Source organism: Pistacia vera, unplaced genomic scaffold (genome assembly GCF_008641045.1).
Source record: "Pistacia vera cultivar Batoury unplaced genomic scaffold, PisVer_v2 Contig557, whole genome shotgun sequence".
NCBI lineage: Eukaryota > Viridiplantae > Streptophyta > Magnoliopsida > Sapindales > Anacardiaceae > Pistacia > Pistacia vera.
Genome location: NW_022196398.1, coordinates 569,190 through 584,807, shown reverse-complemented (window position 1 = coordinate 584,807; position 15,618 = coordinate 569,190). Strand labels below are relative to the sequence as shown.

The window sequence follows — 15,618 nt, the reverse complement described above, 5'->3', positions numbered from 1 at the left end:
TCAAACCTCAGTTTCTTCTAATGTCAAAAAATCTTTTAGAAGAATATCCTGTTCAATTAAGCAAGTTGTCATCCCTTACATTTTAGATGTCTCTGAAAATAGAGTTGACTGGACCCATTAATCTCTTTTTAATTTTCTTTATCCAAGAGTTGTTCATCAAAAAGAATGCTTTCACGGGGCCAATTCCAAGTCATTGTTTAGAAGCTCTAAATTATTGAGCTCAATTTGAGGGACAACCAATTTTCAGGAAGTATTCCTAATTTGATCATAAGCATTCAAGTTTACGTGTTCTTCTTTGGGGAGCGCATCACTGCAAGGTCCTATACCTAATCAGTTATTCAATTAAGAAACCTAAGCATCTAGATCTTTCACAAATAGACTTAATGGATCAATACCTTCATGCTTTTAGGATGATATTTGGACAGGACAAATGATTTCATAATGAGTATAGGTCCACATGTGTTTGGCACTTGTTCAGAGTGATGCTTATTTTCAAATTACTACATTTTCCACTTTATCATTGAGTTCATTTAAGATGATTTTCTCTTTATATCATCGCTTTGAAGTGAATTTTTTGACAAAGAATAGGTACATTCTTACAAGGGTGACATTCTTACTTTATGACTGGAATGGATTTGTCAAACAATGACTTAGGGAGATATCCTCAAAATCGGAGACCTTCAAACGAATCAGATTGAATTTGTCCAATAATTTTTGTCAAGATCTATACCAAAGAGTTTTCCCATCTAAGTATAGAAAGCTTAGATCTTTCCCATAATAAATTAATGCGGCCAAATTCCTCACAATTGACCGGGTTAACATTTAGCTGTCTTCAATGTGTCGTACAACAACTTGTCTGGGGACTCCTAATGAAGTCAGTTTGCTACCTTTGTTGAAAGCAGTTATATAGGTAATCTGGTCTTTGGTTACACTTAAAAGAGCTGCACCAGTTCGCCAACTCACCCTTGTTACCATCCAATGGGAAGAAGGAGAGAATCTGCATTGACATGGTGGCATTTTATTGGAGTTTTTTTGGATCATATGTCACTATCATATGGGGTTATTGTGATTCTTTGGATCAACTCACATTGGCGTATGCTATGGTTTTATTTTATTGGTGAATGCATTGATTTGTGTTTTTATTGGCTTTCAAAATAGTATCATGCTAGGCCACAATAGAGCAACTGGACTAATTTTTTACCATTGGCTATTGTGACATTTTGTTCTGTTGTATTTGGTTTTCACTTGAGTTTCATTTCATGTGGTGTGGTCAATTTCCATATTTCCTTCAGTTCAAGTTGTTTCCTTGAATTTGGTTTATTTAACGCTTATATTATTGTTTTGTCTATAAGGAGCGTATACATGCTGATTTAGCTTTTTGCTTTCTATTAAAAAATAATGTTTTTTATTTTTTTTTTTCACTTATTGTTATGAAGATTTTGCAACGATTTAAAGGATTCATGTTATAATTCAATGCAATGAGAGGTCCTATTTAACAATAAAGAAGGACCAATTGTTCTATTATTTCAATAAAAAGAATAGCTTGTAATTATTATATAATTACTTTTTTAATTTGGTGAAAATTTGTTATTCTCTCATATCCGATAGATTATCTAACCATTTCTGAAGTTGATTAAGCCATCATCAGAGATACAACTAAAGAAAGGAGGTAAGAGATGTTTGGCAGTAAGAAAATAAAAAGGAAAGTTGAGAAAAATCAGTCTACTTTGTTATTATAAAAATATGCCTCTGTTGAGGGTATGTCCCTTTATAGGGTAATTTGGGTACGAAAATAGCATATTTAAATGATTATACTGAACATTATACAATTTTGTTTCTCTTCATATAGGCAGCAGAAGAGTAATAATTACTTCTCACTGAAATACATGTTCGGAAATTATATCACAAACCGGTGAGATCATAAGCCCATTGGTGAATGAAGGCCAACAATGCTAAACTATTTAACAAAGTCTATGAACTCGGTGCTAAAAGCTAAAAACTACAAGTCTAATCAAAACAGTAAGCTTGGTAATCAACTATTCAAAGGATCAGTTTGAGGCATATACAAACATAACTATTTGTCATGGGAATATAGAAGCAAAACACAACATTTTTGAAAATTGACTCGTTTCTAGCACTTAATAGACGGTTTTTCTACCCAACAACAATCAAAGAATCAAGTAAACAGCACAAAGCACACAATACCTACCTGGGTAACATAGTTCCCATTCTGGCCCTGAGCAGAACATAAGCAGATTCCAAAATTTCATCCACTATACGTTGACCTTGTTGTTCATCTGAACAATGCTCCAAAACTCTCTGTTGAAAAGAAAAATAAATAAATAAAAAGATAATAGATATTAGTTTCAACAAACAAAATGGGATCTCAAATAAATAATAAAAGAGTCTTCACAACCAAGAAATTGAGTTCTTTACCTGAATAACACAACACCCATATGGGTGTGTAGAAAGCGTGGCAACTTGTCCTGAAAAGCAGAAATAATAAATCCAATTTTTTCCGTGGTACACATTTTATACACTTCTGTACCAAATGATTCCCATTCTGGTCATGGACACATCTCATGACATGCCCATCAAGCTCAAGGACTAATTCTGTTTTCTGATCAAGCTCATGACTTCAAGGCCCTAGATAAAAATAAATAATAAATAATTCAAATTCAAAAAAATGATATTAAAATTTCAAATTGAAGAATATACGGTTATACTGGAACTCATTCAAGCAAAAATTGATGCATTCTTTATGAAAATAAATTCGCAAGGTTAACAAGATAACTAAGAGCTGAATAACATACAAAGCTATGATGAAACTCAGATAGCTTTATTACATCTAACATCAACACAAAATTCTGGACAAATTGCCTACCCTACAAAATCTATAATGCAACACCCTATTGCTACAAGCATCTTTCAAGAATTTCAGAAATTTGGACAAATTTTGAATGCAATTATAATAGTTATGCATAGGTAGGACCAGCAGATGTATTGTTATTAGTGGGAAATTCAGTCAGTCTGAACATATCCTGTGAAATTTGTTGAGTTTTGTTGATTGTGGAGTAAACCAGTAAAACCAGTACCAGGTCTAGGAACAAAGGCAGTAGTTACAGAAGAGAACTAGCTTCTTTTGAAAGAGGACCTTCAAAATTAATATTGAATCTGTGATCATTGCAGGCAGAATGCCCAGCTTTGTTACTAGTTGACAAATTGTTTTGCCTTGGCCATTAGACCTCCTCTACCTCTTACTCTATTTCCAGGGATAAAACCTCCTCTAGCATTAGATGAATTATGGACAGCAGAAGCTTCACCATAAAGGTTACTTGTTTTGAAGAGGTATGTAATTAAATAGTGAACCAGTAGCTATATTAGTAACAACCTAACGGTATGTTCCTGCATGGAGATCACAAACCTAATAGTTTGAGCTTTGTCTATCTTAACCTCATAACTTTCCAGAACAAGTGTGTTTTTGAAGAGAGACTAAACAAATCCTTGATTGCATTTCACAATAGCTGGATCGAATTCAGACCCTAGTCCTCCAAGATATACAAAATTAGCTCTCTCTATGGTAACAATAGTCCTATGCTGATAGAAAACCAACACTCTTTCATTTTATGAATATAATCGCCAACCCTAAGTGTTCCTTTGTTGGTACTATGTAGCATATTCCTCAGATGTAAATCAGATATTGATTTAGTGAAAATGCTATTTTCTAGAGTTAAGCAAATTTCAGCACAATGAATCTAACAACAACCAAACATAACTCTGTATGAAGAAAGAAGCCACAATAAGAATTTGGTTATTGTCTCACAATCACAAACTTAGGGTTTTCTTGAAGTGTTACCTCATTTGGTTTTCAGATTTTACCTCAACAAATAGTGCAGGACAACTTTAACTCCGTAAGATAGGGTTCCAAACCATGAGTTCTAGATCCAGATAACACCATGATTCCAAAATTGTGATTTGATTTCTGAAGCTTGCAACATTTGGTTGAGAGTGACTGAACTGGATCAGAATGTAGAAAAAAATCCTTGTAATCAAGAGATTTTTCAGAGGAAGGTTGATTTGCTTTTGCTAAAGAACTCAGATTCGAGTTCTTTGCATTTATTTAAATTTATAGTGTTTGGTGAAGGGAAAATGAAGAAAGTTTTCCATTTTGATGACATATGTCAAGTTGAGAGAAGGTTAAAACTGAATTTCTCTGATTTTCCATTAATGAGAAAATATGTTGTTACAGAGTGGTGTCCTTTATATATACAGCTATTGCAAAATTATGCTTTTGTAAGTTAGAAAGGATTTAGTAGAGGATAAGGATCCTAAAATTATAGTATCATTAATTTAATAGTTTTATTATAATTTATTCTTTTTTGTTATTCTTTTTTCTTTTTGTGTTATTAGATTCATAATTATTTTTGAATTCCTAACTCAAAAGTGGTATTTTTCTTAAACTTAATCTACAGTATTATCCTTAGACATTATATTTTTATTCAACTAATTTATTGTTTTTATTTTATAAATTGTATCATGTGTTGATATCATCCATCATTTATCTCTTATAATATGAAAGAAATACTTATACGAGATAGTTTTACTGTTCAATCAATGATTAAATTTTTAAAATCCAAAATGGTTTCAAAGGAAAAAAAAATTTGAAAAAGAGAGAAAAATAAGGAAATATTAGGTTTTTTATTAGGGCAAAATTGGAAAGTGTATAAGGTTAGTAGAGTTGGTCACTTGTATATAATTCCCTCAAATTTTGGTGAAATTAAATAAGAACTCTTATTTTTACTCCTTTTAAATTTAGTTAGTACTACAAGCGGATATCAACTCTTATGAACTCTTTTACTTATTATTTTATTCACTATTAAAAAATGTAATAAATGGATATAATTATTTAGGAGATTTTTTTTCTTAAAAAAAAAAAAAAAAGGATAAAAGTTTCTACATACATAGAAAATGGCAAAAACCATTAGTTGCCATTAATTTTAAAGAAAAATTTTAAAAGATATAAATAGTTATAAACTAATATTAAAAAAAATACTTAAAAATTAAAAATTAAAAAGGAACTCAAATTATTATAAAATAAAAAATAAAAAAATATCATTAAAAATTTATATAATTCTTAAATAACATTTTTACCCTTATCAATAATTAAGTCCAACAACATCTATTTATGTTTTGTCTATTTCTTAATTCTTAGGCATTTCAATTCATTTATTAAAATAATAATTTTAATTTTTTTTTAAAACTTAATTCATTTATTAATACAAATGTCAAAGTTTTCTTATTACGAGACTTTTAAAAATTTAATTTATATACATATTTAAAAATTTGTATCATTCTTACTCAATTGATAAAATATTTACATACTATTAACATTCATCTAAAATTATGTATAAATCAGTATTATTTAAAAAACATAAATATTTTTGGTTTCACATTTGTAGAGAGCTTATTAATTAAGTTATCATCATTCTGAGTTGACAAGGTTTCATTACGGGTATATCGGAAAAAACGGGTCATATGTACAAATATGGAAAATGATGAGTACAAATATATATAGGGTACGGGTGCACTCTTAATCTAGAAGTTGTGAAATAATATAGCTTATATAAATTAATAAAATATTATTTTATTAAAAACCAAATTCCATTAAAGAAATATTGGAATTTGAAAATAAACTTCAAATGCTATTAATATAAATGCCCGACTTTTAAGTAGTAAATTGGTATGTGACTCCAAGCAATCACCATATTTTATATATTACATACTAATTAGCTTTATCAAACTGGCAATGACAACAGTGTGGCACCCCCAAAGAAACATTATCTTAAAGGATAAATTTCATTCAACTTGAAGCTTGGCTAATTATGGCTGAGTGAGGTTTAATAAAAAAAATTGTCATATAAATTCAAGAATGGACAGAATACTCTGGTTGACGCTAGAATAATCATCATGCCACAGAGGATAAAATATGAAGTAATAAAATTGTATACACAAATCCACACTGGTAGGCATGGACCTTCTGTAAATGTCCACGATAAAGCATACAGTGTCTACATTTGATGTTATATATACATAATGATATCAAATGCATGTGACCCTGGTGATATCATAGAAACGGCAATGTGCTAATGATTGTCAACAACAGTATTAATTAATGGCTGTAGTGAATTTTAGATTGAAATCTTGATAAAAGAATGTATGATAGAAGTGTGTTGATTAAGGAAGTTGGCATGCAATTTGGCACTGTTCAAGAGAGTTGATGCCTTATCTTTCAATTATCAACAATTCCACTTTATCATTGAGTTCATTTAAAGATGTTTTCTATCTTTATATCATCCTTGAGTGATTTTTTGACAAAGAATAGGACGATCTTACAAGTGACATTCTTAACTTTATGACTGGAATGGATTGTCAAACAATGACTTAGCGAGATATACCCGTCAGAAATCGAGACCTTCAAGGAATCAAAGCATTGAATTTGTCCAATAATTTCTTGTCAAGATCTATACCAAAGAATTTTTCCAATCTAAAAATATAGAAAGCTTAGATCTTTCCCATAATAAATTAAGCGGCCAAATTCCCAACAATTGACCGTAAACTATTTAGCTGTCTTCAATGTGTCGTACAACAACTTGTCTGGGCGAACTCCTAATGAAGGTCAGTTGTGCTACCTTTTTGAAAGCAGTTATATAGGTAATTCTGGTCTTGCGTTACACTATTATAAGAGCTGCACCAGTACGCCAACTCACCCTTGTTACCATCCAATGGAGAGAAGGAGAAGAATCTGCATTGACATGGTGGCATTTTATTGGAGTTTTTTTTGGATCATGTCACATCATACTGGTTTATTGGTGATTCTTTGGATCAACTCACATTGGCGTATGCTATGGTTTTTTTTATTGGTGAATGCATTGATTTGTGTTTTTATTGGCTTTCAAAATATGTATCATGCTAGGCCACAATAGAGCACTGGACTAATTTTTTACCATTGCCTATTGTGACATTTTGTTCTGTTGTATTTGGTTTTCACTTATGGAGTTTCATGTCATGTGTGTCATTTCCATAATTCCTTCAGTTCAAGTTGTTTCCTTGAATTTGGTTTATATTTACACTTTATATATTGTTTTGTCATAAATAAGGAGCGTATACATGCTGATTTAGCTTGTTGCTTTCTATTAAAAAAATAATGTTTTTTTTTTTCACTTATTGTTATGAAGATTTTGCAACGATTTAAGGATTCATGTTATAATTCAATGCAATGAAGATGCCTATTTACATAAAGAAGACCAATTGTTCTATTATTTCAAATAAAAAAGATGCTTGTAAATTATTATTTATAATTACTTTTTTAATCTTGGTGAAAATTTGTTATTCTAGCTGTCATCCGATAGATTAATCTCCATTTCTGAAGGTGATTAAGCCATCATCAGAGATACAAGCTAAAGAAAGGATTGTAAGAGATGTTTGGCAAGTAAGAAAATAAAAAGGAAAGTTGAGAGAAAATCAGTCTACTTATGTTATTAGTAAAATATGCCTCTACGTTTGAGGTATGTCCCTTATATGGGTGAATTTGGGTACGAAAAATAGCATATTATAAAATACATTATAACTGAACGTTAATACAATTTTGTTTTCTCTTCATATGAGGCAGCAGAAGTAATAAATACTTCTCACTGAAATACATGTTAGGAAATTATATCACAAACCGGTGAGATCATAAACCATTGTTGAATGAAGGCAACAATGCCTAAACTATTTAACAAGTCTATGAACTCGGTGCTAAAAGCTAAAGAGAACTACAAGTCTAATCAAGACAAGTAAGCTTGGTAATCAACTAGTTCAAAGAGTCAGTTTGAGGCATATACAACAATAAACTATTTGTCATTGGAATATAGAACAAAAACACCACATTTTATGAGAAATTGACTCGTTTCTAGGCACTTAATAGACGGTTGTTCTACCCAACAACAATCAAAGAATCAAGTAAAACCCACAAGCACACAATACCTACCTGGGTAACATAGTTCCCATTCTGGCCCTGAGCAAGAACATAAGCAGATTCCAAAATTTCATCCACTATACGTTGACCTTGTTGTTCATCTGAACAATGCTCCAAACTCTCTGTTGAAAAGAAAAATAATAAATAAAAAGATAATAGATATTTTTCAACAAACATATGGGTCTCAAATAAATAAATAAGAAGTCTTCACAACCAAGAAATTGAGTTCTATTACCTGAATAACACAACAACCATATGGGTGTAGAAGCGTGGCAACTTGTCCTCGAAAAGCAAATAATAAATCCAATTTTTTTCCGTGGGTACACATTTTTACCTTCTGTACCAAATGATTCCCATTCTGGTCATGGACACATCTCATGACATGCCCATCAAGCTCAAGGACTAATTTGTTTTCTGATCAAGCTCAATGACTTCAAGGCCCTAGATAAAAAAAATAATAAATAATTCAAGATTCAAGAAAATGATATTAAAATTTCAAATTGAAGATATACGGTTATACTTGGAACTCATTCAAGCAAAAATTGATGCATTCTTTATGAGAAATAAATTCCAAGGTTAACAGATTAACTAAGAGCATGAATATACATACAAGCTATGATGAAAACTCAATACTTTATACATCTAACACAAAATTCTGGACATTGCCTACCCTACAAAATCTATAATGCAACACCTATTGCTACAAAGCATCTTTCAAGAATTTCAGAAATTTGGACAATTGCCTACCCTACAAAATCTATAATGCAACAACCTATTGCTACAAAGCATCTTTCAAGAATTTCAGAATTTGGACAAATTTTGAGGCTATTATAAATAGTTGCATAGGTAGGACCAGCAGATGTATTGTTATTATTGGGAAATTCAGTCTGAAACTATCCTGTGAAATTTGTTGAGGTTGTTGATTGTGGAGTAGAACCAGTAAAACCAGTACCAGGTCTAGGAACAAAGGCAGTAGTTACAGAAGAGAAACTAGCTTCTTTTGAAAGAGAGGACCTTCAAAATTAATATTGAATCTGTGATAACATTGCAAGGCAGAATGCCCAGCTTTGTTACATAGTTGACAAATTGTTTTGCCTTGGCCATTAGACCTTCCTCTACCTCTTACTCTATTTCCAGATAAACCTCCTCTAGCATTAGATGAATTATGGACAGCAGAAGCTTCACCATAAGAGGTTCTTGAATTTGAAGAGGTATGTAATTAGATAGTGAACCAGTAGCTATATTAGTAACACCTAACGGTATGTTTCCTGCATGGAGATCAACAACTCTAATAGTTTGAGCTTTGTCTATCTTAACCTCATAACTTTCCAGAACAAGTTGCGTTTCTGAAGAGAGACAAACAATCCTTGATTGCAAGTTCACAATAGCTGGATCGAATTCAGACCCTAGTCCTTCCAAGATATACAAAATTAGCCTTCTATGGTAACAATATGTCCTGATGCTGATAAGAAACCACCACTTCTTTCATTTTATGAATATAATCGCCACCCAAGTGTTCCTTTGTTGGTACTATGTAGCATATTCCTCAATGTAAATTCGAGATATTGATTTAGTGAAAATGCTATTTTCTAGAGTTAAGCAAATTTCAGAACACTAATGAATCTAACAACATGACCAACATAACTTCGGTTTGAAGAAAGAAGCCAATCAATAAGAATTTGGTCTATTGTCTACCAAATCACAAACTTAGGTTTTCTTGAAGTGTTACCTCTTCGTGTTTTCAGATTTTACCTCAACAAATAGTGCAGGACAAGCTTTAACTCCAGTAAGATAGGGTTCCAAACCATGAGTTCTAGATCCAGATAACACCAGTGACTTCCAGAATTGTGATTTGATTTCTGAAGCTTGACAACATTTGGTGAGAGTGATCTGAACTGGAGTCGAGAATGTAGAACAAAATCCTGTAATCAAGAGATTTTCAGAGGAAGTTGATTTGCTTTTGCTAAAGAACTCATCAGTTCGAGTTCTCTGCATTTATTTAAATTTCATTAGTGTTTGTGAAGAGAAAATGAACGAAGTTTTCCATTTTTGATGACATATGTCAAGTTGAAGAAATGTTAAAACTGAATTTCTCTGATTTTCCATTAATGAGAAAATATGTTTGTTACAGAGTAGTGTCCTTTATATATACAGCTATTTGCAAAATTATGCTTTGTATAAAGTTTAGTACGAGGATAAGGATCCTAAAATTATAGTATATCATTAATTTAATAGTTTTATTATAATTTATCTTTTTTCTTTTTGTTTTAGATATCATAATTAGCAACATCATAAGCAGTGATCTACCTTGGTTAGGTAAAATACAAATTTATCCTTTTCATTTCAAGATTGATGGCTCATTGTAATTGGTCTGAATTTGAATAAATACTAGAAAGTTATGGCTTCGTAAATCTGAATTTGGTTATTTGTTTTATAGATGATAAACATCTTAAAACTAATATTTTTAGTTATATGTCCTTTTTAAATAATTTTGAGAAATTTATTATGGCAATAAAAGTATAAAGAAACAGCTAAATTGATTTAGTTTAGTTATAAATTACGATTTTAGTAATTTTTTAAAATATAAAGACTAAATATTACTGTTTTTGGTGGCTGTAATGTAATGAAAGAATGCAAAGAAAATATAAAGTGGAAAGGTTATACTAGATTTGAGATTAAATAGATTTAATTAGAGTAATATTGAGAAATTAATTAATTAAATGGTGGAACTGCTTGAAGAAATTAATTATATAAATAAATTTTTTTATATATATTGATGTGGTACAACTCTTTTGTTGCCACATCATAAAATAAAGTTAAAACTGAAAGGAATTTTTCACACTCTTTATAATTGGTGTACGAAAATTAAAATATTTATAATATTAGATTAGAAGAAAGCAATCTATAAATTTAATTATTATAACCTTTTACAAATATTTCATACTTGTTTCAAATTTGTTTGATTATTTATTTTCAGTTTTTGTCTCTTTTGGTCTCAATTGACAATTGCGAAGATGTTGATCTTACTTTTTCTATAATTTCTAACTATCTTATTGTCAAATTCTTTTTATCTCTTCATTGGTTTAGGTTTAGCGAATTTGAAAGCATTGGACCTCAGTTATAATGAAATAAATGTCTCTTTATCAAGTTCAGGTATGTAAAACTTACATATTGTTTTCAAATTAATATAGTATTAATATAAAACTGTTAAGACACATTCACAAATTGTAACGGTGAGCTGATTTCTTCAACTTTTTCATCAGGAATATGTGAGTCAATGGATCTTGTTGAATTAAATCTTATGCACAATAATTTTGGTGGTAAAGTCCCTCGATGTCTCACCAACTTCACCTACCTCAAGGTTCTTGTTCTTTCATCAATATCAATTAAGTGGAACTTTGCCATCTGCTTTTACTCACATGAAATCTCTTGAATATTTGGATGTCCAAGAAAATAACTTTGAAGGAAAATATTCACTAAGTTCATGGGCTAACCTTTCAAAGCTTCAGGCACTTGCACTCTCATCTAGAAACAACACGTTTCAAGTGGAAAATGAAAATTGGTTCCCTGCATTTCAATTGAAGGCCCTCAAGTTAACTCATTGCAACTTACATGCCATCCCTAGTTTTCTTCAATACCAATATGACTTATTATTCCTTGAACTCTCTCATAATAAGTTGGTTGGTACATTTCCATCTTGGTTGCTAGTAAATAACACAAACTTGAGACGAATGTATTTGGTGAACAACTCATTCTCAGGAACTCTTAAGCTGCCAAATACCAAACATGATTCCATTGAGTTTTTAGACATTTCTCATAACAATTTCAGTGGTCAACTCCCTAAGAATATTAGTAAGATCTTTTCAAATTCCTTAAGGCTTCTGCACATGTCCGATAATAGATTTGAAGGCAATCTTCCTTTATCAATATGTGAAATGAAAGAACTTGGATACATGGATTTGTCCAACAACCATTTTTCAGGAGAGTTACCAGGTGATTTTCTCATTGGTTGCTTCTCATTGCAATTTTTGAACTTGTCAAACAACAATTTTCATGGGCAAATATTTCCTCAATATATGAACTTGCCTCAATTGAAGGTCATATATTTGAACAACAACAACTTCAGTGGAAAAATCGGAAGAGGATTACAAAATTCTACGTATTTATACGTCTTAGATATCTCCAACAACAAGGTATCAGGTCAAGTTCCCAATTGGATCGGTAACTTTTCAAACCTCAAGTTTCTTCTAATGTCAAAAAATCTTTTAGAAGGAAATATTCCTGTTCAATTAAGCAAGTTGTCATCCCTTACCATTTTAGATGTCTCTGAAAATATGTTGACTGGACCCATTACATCTTCTTTTAATTTTTCATTTATCCAAGAGTTGTTCATGCAGAAGAATGCTTTCACCGGACCAATTCCGAAGTCATTGTTTAGAAGCTCTGAATTATTGATGCTCAATTTGAGGGACAACCAATTTTCAGGAAGTGTTCCTAATTTGATCAATAAGCATTCAAGTTTACGTGTTCTTCTTTTGGGAGGCAATCACTTGCAAGGTCCTATACCTAATCATTTATGTCAATTAAGAAACCTAAGCATCTTAGATCTTTCACATAATAGACTTAATGGATCAATACCTTCATGCTTTATTAGGATGATATTTTGGACAGGACAAAGTGATATTCATAATGAGTATAGGTCCACANCACAATATAAAGTTAAACTGAAAGGAACTTTCCACACTCTTTACAATTGGTGTGCGAAAATTAAAATATTTATAATATTAAAGTAGAAGAAAGCAATCCAAAAATTTAATTATTATAACCTTTTACAAATATTTCATACTTGTTTCAAATTTGTTTGATTATTTATTTTCAGTTTTTATCTCTTTTGGTCTCAATTGACAATTGTGAAGATGTTGTTGATCTTACTTTTTCTATAATTTCCAACTATCTTATTTTCAAATTCTATTTATCTTTTCATTGGTTTAGCGAATTTGAAAGGTTTGAAAGCATTGGATCTCAGTTATAATGAAATGAATGGCTCTCTATCAGGTTCGGGTACGTAAAACTTACATATTGTTTTCTAATTAATATAGTATTTAATGAAACTTTTTCACTATATAGCTAGCTGGCTGATTTCTTCAACTTTTTTTATCAGGAATATGTGAGTTAATGGATCTTGTTGAACTAAATCTTAAGGGCAATAATTTGGGTGGTCAAGTCCCTCAATGTCTCACCAACTTCACCTACCTCAAGGTCCTTGTTCTTTCATCAAATCAATTAAGTGGAACTTTGCCATCTGCTTTTACTCACACAAAATCTCTTGAATATTTGGATGTCCGAGAAAATAACTTTGAAGGAAAATATTCTCTAAGTTCATTGGCAAACCATTCAAAGCTTCAGATGCTTGCACTCTCATCAAGAAACAACTCGTTTCAAGTGGAAAATGATAATTGGTTTCCTGCATTTCAGTTGAAGGCCCTCAGGTTACGTCATTGCAACTTAAATGCCATCCCTAGTTTTCTTCTATACCAATATGACTTATTATCCGTTGACCTCTCTCATAATAAGTTGGTTGGTACATTTCCATCTTTGTTGTTAGTAAATAACACAAACTTGAGAGGAATGTATTTGGTGAACAACTCATTCTCAGGAACTCTTAAACTGCCAAACACCAAACATGATTCCATTACCGTTTTTGATATTTCTCATAACAATTTCAATGGTCCACTCCCTAAGAATATATCAATGGTTGAAATGAAAGCACTCTCATGGATGGATTTGTCCAACAACCATTTTTCAGGAGAGTTACCATGTGATTTTCTCACTGGTTGCGTCTCATTGGAATTTTTGAACTTGTCAAACAACAATTTTAATGGGCAAATATTTCCTCAATATATGAACATGCCTCAATTGAGGTACATATATTTGAACAATAACAACTTCAGTGGAAAAATCGGAAAAGGATTACAAAATTTTACATCTTTACAAGCCTTAGATATCTCCAACAACAAGGTATCTAGTCAAGTTCCCAATTGGATAGGAAATTTTTCAAACCTCCAGTTTCTTCTAATGTCAAAAAACCTTCTAGAAGGAAATATTCCTGTTCAATTAAACAAGTTGTCATTCCTTACCATTTTAGATGTCTCTGAAAATAAGATGACTGGACCCATTACATCTTTTAATTTTTCATCTATCCAAGAGTTGTTCATGGAGAAGAATGCTTTCACCGGGCCAATTCCAAAGTCACTTTTTAGAAGCTCTGAATTATTGATGCTCAATTTGAGGGACAACCAATTTTCAGGAAGTATTCCTAATTTGATCAATAAGCATTCAAGTTTACTTGTTCTTCTTTTGGGAGGCAATCACTTGCAAGGTCCTATACCTAATCAGTTATGTCAATTAAGAAACCTGAGCATCTTAGATCTTTCACATAATAGACTTAATGGATCAATACCTTCATGCTTTATTAGGATGATATTTTGGACAGGACAAAGTGATATTCATAATGAGTATAGGTCAAATGGTTTGGCACTTGACCAAAAGTTGATGGGTTATGCTTTCTATTTCTACAATTCCATTTTATCATTGAGTTCGTTTGAATATGCTTTTCCATATTTATATCATTCCTTTGAAGTGAATTTTTTGACAAAGAATAGGTACGATTCTTACAAGGGTGACATTCTTAACTTTATGACTGGAATGGATTTGTCAAACAATGACTTATTTGGAGATATCCCATCAGAAATCGGAGACCTTCAAGGAATCAAAGCATTGAATTTGTCCAATAATTTATTGTCGAGATCCATACCAAAGAGTTTTTCCAAACTTANTTTAGTTGAGCTTTCAAACTTATGGTAAACTAAAAGAACAAAAAAGGTTAGGCCACTAATTGATTGAGATTGTTAAGACCAAAATAGTAATTGACTTGTGATTTTAAATATCAATTGATATATGATAAATATAAAGGATTAAAAGACTTTCAAACTTATGGTAAACTAAAAGAACAAACAAGGTTGGGCCACCAATTGATTGAGATTGTTAAGACCAAAATAGTATAGACTTGTGATTTTAAATATCAATTGATATATAAATAAATATAAAGGATTAAAAGATTATTAGAGTTCTCTTATAATATATAAATTTAATGTTTTAATGTCAAGTAATTAATTATCTGCATGTGTGTGAGTGAGTGCATATATATTTGCAATAAATTGATTTAAATCAATAATTACTGTCATATCATCATCAATGATCATTTTTTATATAAAATTTTTAAAAGCCTAATAATTTCTATTAATATTTTTGCAAATTAGTTAAGAAAAAAATAAACTAAAATTATTGGTCATCCCATTTATTCCACTGCTTGATTGATGTTGTCATGACTAAAAAAAAAGTTGACCCCTTAATAAAAAAAATAAAAAAATAAACTTTGCTCTTCTATATAGTCTGATTAAAAATAAAAAAATTAATCGTTTTTGTTTAATATTACTTAATAAATCATTGATTTTACCTTTCAAGTTTGAGGTAAACTAAACAAACAAAAACTATTGACCCATTTATTGATTGAGATTGCTATGACCATATTAAATAGTATC

The 15,618-nt window shown here is 30.9% G+C and overlaps 1 pseudogene; it reads left to right on the top strand.

Moving 5' to 3' along the window:
* Positions 1-10,307: 10,307 nt before the first annotated feature.
* LOC116108209 lies at positions 10,308-14,881 on the top strand (annotated as a pseudogene).
* Positions 14,882-15,618: the final 737 nt, after the last annotated feature.